Below are 7,021 nucleotides of genomic sequence, written 5' to 3' on the forward strand. Positions count from 1 at the left end.
GAACCTTCTCTATCAAAGGCAGGTCATGTTGCTCAGGCACTTCAGGTGGAGAGATCCAGGCCACACAGACAGCAAGGAGGAATTAGACAGTTTTCCCAGGCTAATTCCCACCATAGGGCTGTGGAGAGTGGTTTCCTGTCTCCAACTAAATGTTTGAGCACCAAATCCAGCAGTTGCAGGTGTGTGATGGGAACCTTTGGCAAGAAACCTGTGTCCTGAGCAGGGCTGTTGACAGACCTAGAGAGATCAGAGGGATGTGAAAGCAGGACAGAAACAAGGACACAGACCCAGAGCAACAGTGTCAGCAGGAGGAACAGGCTGGGGAATACCAGAAGGTGGCAGGAGAACATGTCTGGAGTCAAGGAGTTAAAACATTTCCTGTTTTCAGCTTGTGGTTGATGGCATCTAATGCTAAATACTTGACAGGTTTTCTCTTGACTTTTTTTTTTTTTTTTTTTTTTTTTTTTTTTTTTTTTGGAAAGGCAACCAAAAAATGTCTTTTGGGGAGGTGGAAAACAGGACAGAAAAGAAGGGGAGATCATCCCCTGTGTCTGTTTTTCTTCTTGAAAACTGCTGCTCTTTGATTTGCCATTTCCCAATCTTGGGCTGCAGTCACTAAGGGAGGTAATTTCCCAAGTTTCCAAGAGGGGAAATGTTGAGAATGTATTGCACAGTGTTCCTTCTGTAGGGCTGATATACAACCAGAGCTTTGTATTTACTACTTAATATATCCACAAAATGTGAAACACAAGTATTGATTTCCAAGTGCTCATATTCCAGTAGCTTCTGTCCTGCGCCAAAACATGGGATTCCTTTCATTCCACCAATTCCAGTGTGATTTTCTGTAGGGTGAGGATCCAGTGCTCCTCTCTACCTGTTCCTCTTAGCTTTCTGGCATTATGTGAAGCTGTGTGTAGAGACTAGCAAGGCTAAGAGGACTTGGGTTGAAGGAACCCAAGATTTCCCCTCGCACCCTGGAGAGTAAAATGTTACTTAAGGCATGTTTTTCTTGAAGGGTATTTTAAAAATAGCAACGTTTTTCTGGAAGTCTGGGAGCCTTGGTGCTTATTGAAGAGGTGTTTTGTTTTTTCCAATGAGAAAACACAGCACTTTTGGAGGTTGTCTTAAATAGATGCTTTCTTGCTTAGACGCCCTACTTGGTGAGACTGACAGTGGTTTAGTAACAGATCTGTTTGTTCCCTTTTTCTGCTAAAAAGATAATCTGGTGTCTAGGAATCCTACTAAAAACAACCCCTTGAGATAAAAGTAGTCTGGTGACTTCTTTAAAGTGCTATCTTCTGTGAGGAGACAGCTTGGATGGCACGGTGAGACAGCCCAAGAAAACAGTTACCCCTTGTAAGGCAGCACAGAGTTAAATGTTGCTGCTCACTATAAATGCCAAGAGCTGGTCCTTGTACACCCACTTCAAAACGTTGTAAAAACAACTGCAGGAGGTTAAATGCCATTATTTAAGAAGCCACACCCGAGCCTGTGCAAGCAAATGTGTTTGAAAACCAAGATGAATCTCGGAGCCACTCACCAGAGATTTCCAATTTTCATTTTCAAGGTGAACTTTTTCATAGGTTTGGAAGCCTGCAACAAAAGGCACATCTGGAGCCCATTTTATTATGGACAGAGTGGACATCAGCTAATTTCAGGTTTCTTTACCTGCTGGCAAAGACAAGCAATTGTTATTTAACAACTGGTTTGAGCTTCAGGCTGTGCTCTCCAAGAATTCTGTGTCAGGCCAGGTGGGGATGGCAGCAGGAGCCAGGTGTCCTCCAGTTCCTGAAGGGAATGCCAGTGGCAGAAGCAGCATTCCTGAATCCCAGCTGACCCCATGCATTCATTTTTGGGCCAAATAGGAGTTGTCCTGAGGAGCTGGAGAGGAAGATGCTGGTGCTTCTGTCCCTCTGATGGACAGAAGGTGCGGGAACGGTTCCACAGGGAGGTTTCCACTGCACTTTAAGATGCATTTCTTTGCAGAGAAGGGTGATCAAACACTGGAACAGGCTTCCTAGAGAGGTGGTTGAAGCTCCAAGTCTGGTGTTTTGGACAATGCCCTTTATACCAGGCTTTAACTTTTGGTCAGACAGTCGTTCTAGGAGATTGTTGTCGCTCTCGTCCAACTGCAACGACTCCCTAATGTGACTTCGCTTTCCACAACGTAAAAAAACCACACCAAAACAAACCCAGGCTTTGAATATTTGCCACCTGGTGTTCGTCAGGGATGCCTAAATTTCCCTGTGCTTGTAGGAAGTTGGTCCTAAATGCTAATTTGACTTGTTCGAGCACCTAAAAGCTCGTCCTGGGGAGGAACGCCCGACCTACCCAGAAGAGACTTGAATGCTACACTGATGTTTTGCAGAGAAAACAAACTTTCTCCCAAAAATCCAACCCAAAACCAACCACAAGACCCCTCAGGAATGCTCTGCACCTGCCAGATGTGAAAAGAGTGACCTGGGTTTGAGAGAAACTGGAATGAAGTTTCTCCTCAGCTCCCACAACCAAGTTTCTCCTCAGCTCCTGCTGCTCTTCTGCAGGTTTTTGTCCACCGTGAAGGGTTTGACTGAATATTAACCTCTCAAAGGGAGAAGGGGGGGAGGTTTTGCCGCAGCTAATTAAGCCTCAGCCCCTCAGAAACGCTGGTGAATTCTCCAAATCGCTGTTAAACACAAGAAGGTTCGTGTCTCCGCGGGAGCTTCCCCTGCTTGTTGCTGCGTGAGGAAGGAGCCTCCTGTGACGCGAGGTGGAGGCTGGGAGTGATAAGAACGGATTGAGTGTGTTTTTTAGGGGTGCATTTGTGTTTTTTAGGTGTTTTTTTAAGCCAGAAAACGGCGTTTCCGGGGGTGTGTGACAGGCCCCGGGAGGCCTCAGCAGGGCCCGGCAGGGGGCGCCATTTTGAGGGCGCGGCGGGAGGCGGGTCCGGGGACCCTGAGGAGGAGGAGGAGGAGGAGGAGGAAGGAAGAGGCTCCGAACAGCAACAGCAACCGAGATGGTGAGTGTGAGGGGAGATGGGCTGGAGAAAAGGGGCTGGAGAGGTTCGGGGGTGGTGCCCAGACGAGGCCCTTGCGCTGTGCGGGCCCTTCTGGTCAGCGAGGCCTCGTCCTGTGAGGGGCCCCAACGAGGGCGGTTTGGGGAGGGTCTTGGTCGCTTTTTAGGGGGGTCTGGGGAACCGGGGAGGTCGGTCGGAAGGGGCTGGGCCCCCTTTCCCCTTCCCCCGACCGGCTGCCGGGCTCGGAGGCCCCATGTCCCTAAATCCCTAAAGCTCAGGGCTTCCCTCGCTTCTCCCCTTGCTTCTCCCCCAGGTTGTCTGGTCTTCAGGGCAGGGAAGGGTGAGAAATGGTTGGTTTTCGTTTTTTTTTCTTTTTTTTTCTGCTGGGTGGGGTTAGAAGTTGGCGTTTTTTTCTGCTGGCTGTGGGGAAGGTGCCTGAGCAGATTCTGCTCCCAAGTTCTCTTTTCACAGACACCCTGTTCACTTATACTTTTATTGCTGTTTGTTGTTTTTTTTTCCTGCTAGAAGAATTAGAGAACTAAACTCTTTCAGTTACAAAGTGTCAGTGCCCAGACACTCAAGGAGCTGCTTCCTCTTCCCACTCTGCTGTGGAGCTGGTGCCTCCCCAGTGTTGTCACCTCGCCTTGTAGTTGGGGACAAAAAGCAGGGCCCGTGGCATGTCAGTGCCTTGTACAGCACTGAGAGCTTGCCCAGCTTGTGTTATGCTTCCTTTGGACTGCCAAGAGTCAGGTCCTTTGGAACCGAGTCAATAGTGCACACCTTATGTGGTCTAGACTGGCCTGGGGTTGCTGGGAACCTGTTCTTGTCTCTCCCTCTGCGTGGTCAGGCTGTTCTTGTCTCTCCCTCTGCCAAGGTTTGTGGAGAAAACAGCTACTCCCTGTGTCTAGAAGACTTATGCAGGTTTGCTGTTGTATTCGTCAGACTAGACAACAGCTTTTTTTCCTGACTCCTGGAAAGCTAATGAAGTTGGCTGTGTACTCAGGGGGCTGAAGCTTTCTCTGGAGTAATGCTGATACGTGGCCTTTTTGTCTAACTTGTGGTTAGTCTGCAATCCTTCCCAGACCCTTAGCAAAGGGGTACTGGGAGTTAGTTTCCTTCCCTGGATGAAGAAGTCTTGCTTCTATAAGCTGCATGCTTCCAACCTAGTAATCTCTTGGAGTTTCCCCACCTTCTTGCTGCCCTTACAAGTTAACTGCTAATCTGAGCAGGAAAGGATCTGCTGAGACAGTGCCTTGCTCCTTGCCTTTGGTTTCCCCACTGTTTGGTGGTGTGGAGATAAGCCTAATCACAGCATTCATTGGGTGTCTGTGGTATGACTGGTGATCAAAACCTTGTCATGACTGTCTGGGAAAAGGGGATTTAGTGAAGCCTGTTTCTGTGAGTGAGGATTTTGAGGTGCTGCTCATCTCTTCTGCCAAAGCCCTGGGTTCTGGAAGTCAAAAGGTGTAGTTTCAACCTGATTTCTTCTTCCACCAGCTGTCTCCCACTGCGCAGTGAGGGTTGTTTCAGAAGGTCTGATCTTGTTTTTGGAAACAGTTGTTTTTGACCTAGAACTGTTCTTCTGTGTCCCAGGTAGTCAAAGACATTCCCTTCTTAGTGTTGGCAAGCCTTCTGGAGTATCTGGTACTGAATTATCTTTGTCTGCTGCTGAGTGGCTGTGGCCTGTGCTGGTCAGTGTAGCAAAAAGGGCTTTGAAATATATTTAAGAACTGTCCTTCATGCACGATCTGGACCCTGTCAATTGATGTTGTAGCAGCAAACCTCTTGGTCTCTTTGCAGTGGGCTGTGGTGACTGTGATACAATTTTCCTTATTGTTTGGGTATTTTTTTTAGGAAAGAGTTGCGTTCCCTAGAAGTTTGCAGCTGGAAGTTGCCTGGAAGCCCTTGTGTTCTGACCATTCCCAGTTCCTTTGCCCCTCCTAGCTCATTGAAGTCCATCCCAGGACATGTAACTAGGGGGGCCAAAGGGTTTGGAGGACCAAAGTCTCTGAGGATCCTGAGCTGTGGTCAAAGTTGCTCAAGAGCAAGGCTTGTGATGTATAATAGCAGCATTCAGTTTGTGCTGATACTGGGGGTTTTGTCAGGAGGCTTGCATAACCCTGCTGGGAAGCTGTGCCAGGTCTTGGTGCTGCCTTTGTTGGTGGATGCCCTTTTCCCAGAACAATTCCCATGCCATTGTCTGCTTTCAGACAGCTCCCGCTGAGACTTTTATCTCTTAATGCTGTGCATACCTCTGCATGGCACTGAGCAGACCAAGTGTTTCAAATAAATACCCATTTTGTGCTCCAGGAGGCATGCTGAAAGGACTCTGATCCACATCTCAGAAGATGCTGAGTGGAGGAATCAACAAATGTGTCCACATGAGTCCCAGCACAAAGGGAACTGAGGGCTTCTTATTTTAATTATTGCGGATGCCAGCAGAGGACTGGCAGAGTTTCCTTGCAGAAACTCACCTTCTTAGAGCCAGTGACCCACAGGGAAATCTGTAATGGGTTCACACAGGGCATCTATTGAGTGAATCCTGCCTCCTCTGAGATCTGGGAGCTCTGCTACCTGAAGCATGCCTAGATGCTTGCAGCAATTTGGCTTCTAGAAATTGGTTTGTTGCAGTGAGCAAAAAGAACAACATCTGGTGTGTGTTTTGGTTTAGATTAAATTTGAAATGGCACTTGATTTTGAAAGTCCCTTGGGCTCTGGTAAAACTACACATTTTTTGAGCCTTGAATTGGCCCTTTTTCCATCTTGTTTTGATAGTCATATGTTGGTTTTCTCCAGTGGATGCTGCTGGTCTTACACTGAGTTGCTGCTGTGTTTGTTTTGGTGCTGAAGCTATAATTAGCCATCGTTTAGCCACTCCCCTTAAACTTTGTGAGCTGGTGGGGTAACACGTGTATCTTTACTTTGCATACACTATGTGGCAAAAACCCAACCACCTCATTGCTATCCCTCTGGAAAAAAAATAAATAAAATGGCTTTCAGGATAGTAGTGGTGGAAAGAAATGCCACACAGAAGCAGCTGGTGGTGCCAGGGAGCTGTGGTAAGATGGGCATGACCTGCTTGTGTTTTCATGTAGCTCAGTCCATACATCTAGACGTTCACTATCTTTTGATTCTGACTTTCTGAGACATCCTGTGTCTGGTATTGTTCTGTGTCCTCATGTCCTTTTTGGGGAGGCAGCACACAGTCCAAACCTGGAGCTCTAATTAGGAGTTGGCTAACAAATATTCTCTGCCTGGTGCTTCCATAAAGATAATTGTCATGCTGGGGGTGGCAGGGAGGGATGAAGGAGCAGATTCATTGCTGGGGTGCAAATCAAAACCACTGTGGCCCTCCCTCCTTTTAGGAGCAGGATAAATAAGTGAAGCTGCTGTGTCGTTGCTGGGTTTCTGCAGTTTATTTTCAGTCGGGAAGACTCCTAGGAAAAAAAATTGCTGCATAGGGAGCATGGGCCTTAATTACAGTGGCAACACCTGAATTCTGTGTGTTGCCCTAATCAGAGCTGACCCAGCTGGGGCAGTGGCTATGAGCCATCTCCTCTGCCTTGGTTTACTACATGCCAAGTCCTGAGACGTGCAGCCTGGTCCATCAGCTTTATTGGAATGAGGAAAGACAAATGGCAAACACATACCTTAAGGTTTGGGCACGAGGAGGTGGGCAGAGGGTTTTGGATTCAGGTGGAAGCTGAGGATGTGGTTTGATCTTAGCAGTTCCTACTTGCACAGTGAACCTGAGACTCATGCTATTGCTTAAAATAAATTTGCCTTTAAAAGCTGCTTCTATTCTGTGGCCCACTTGAAATGCTCTCTTGGGAGAAGGAAGATTCTGCTGATAAAACCCTTTTTTTTTACCCACAGGTAAAATTTACAGTGTCAGAAACATGAGGCATTTGTAACCAAAGTATGAAGTGCTCTAGTTTATTGCCTTTCTGTTTCTTTCTCTCTTTTTTTTTTTTTTTTTTTTTTTTTTTTTTTTGGTTTTTTTAGGGTTCTAAAATCAACACGTGG

The sequence above is a fragment of the Chaetura pelagica genome, unplaced genomic scaffold (assembly GCF_000747805.2).
Source record: "Chaetura pelagica isolate M959 unplaced genomic scaffold, ChaPel_1.0 scaffold995, whole genome shotgun sequence".
Taxonomy (NCBI): Eukaryota; Metazoa; Chordata; class Aves; order Apodiformes; family Apodidae; genus Chaetura; species Chaetura pelagica.